A 1,351-nucleotide genomic window follows, 5' to 3' on the forward strand; every position below is an offset into this window, starting at 1 on the left:
TGGTATGTTGTCCTCATTCAGCCACAAAAATGACACTCCTACCCCTTATTTAAAGCACCGCCTTCTTCCCCCATATGAGACACCTCATCTTCGGCCTCTTTATATTTTTTTGTTTTGATATTCAAATAATTAATATTGGGGGGTAAATTGGTCACTTATGTTATTCAGACTCTTGGTTCAGATAAAAAAAGTAAACAACAACACCCATTTATCCAAATAGATAAATTTATCCATACAAGACTTAATAAAAAAATGTATTCACAATGGCCGACAAAGGGAATTTTGGTATAACTTCATCTTGAAGCTTAACTTTAATTATTCCCACGTGAATGGTTGAAAATCAATATATATACGTTTGTTTTATTAAGGTTTTGTCAAATGTAAGTATCCTCTTCCGTTTCATGACGATACTTATTGTTTAATTTTCAGGTAAACTGCATCAAAAATTTATGTATTTTAACTTGATTTATATTTTAAGTAACGTATTTTTAAAGCTTTTATTTTGGTACATAAGATGTAAAATTTTAGACATTTAAATACCCAAAAATAGGTTGAAGCATCAACCGGTTCCCAAGTTGATGTAGCGAGTGATGTGGTATCCAACTCGGTATTATTTGCTATTCAATCCAATTTCATCCCATCACCCGTCACATCAGCATGGTCACCGGTTACCTGAGTACTTAAATATTTAAAATTTTACATCTTAGGTACTAAAATAAAAGTTTTGAAAGTACGTTATCCAAAATAAGAATCAAGCTAAAATACGTCATTGTTTCATGTAATTTGTCCTTAATTTTTTTTATTCGTTTTACATCATATTCTTATATTTAAAGTTTAAATAAAAATATTAAATATTGTGAAAAAATTAGATAAACAGGTTAACTGAAAATTCATATGTAAAAATTTTACAACTTGTTTAGACATCAGGTTGCTTCAGTTTGAGTTATTTTACATTAAATTGGGTTGGATTAAATTGATCGGGTTGATCGGGGTTTTAAACACCCTTGATAACAAGATAAAGAGAATGAGATACCCATGACCCAATTTAACCTAAAGATTATGTTGATTTAATATTGTGTCAAATTTTGACTTTTTTGTCCATAGAATCGAATAAAGGAACCACTAAAATCAACGGGAGAGGATAATGGCACCTCCATGGGTTATCATTAGCATTTTTATGTAGACTTCAATATGATTGTTTTTTTTTTTGGTTTTTGTGTTTTTTTGTCTTTTTGTTATTATTATTTTTTGTTTTATTATTATTTAAAAAAATTAATTAATATATATTATTCATTTTATTTTCTGTTTTTTATTTGTTTATATTATATTATAATTAATATAAATTAATATA

Source organism: Cynara cardunculus (assembly GCF_001531365.2).
Source record: "Cynara cardunculus var. scolymus isolate 2C chromosome LG 6, CcrdV1, whole genome shotgun sequence".
NCBI classification, from domain to species: domain Eukaryota; kingdom Viridiplantae; phylum Streptophyta; class Magnoliopsida; order Asterales; family Asteraceae; genus Cynara; species Cynara cardunculus.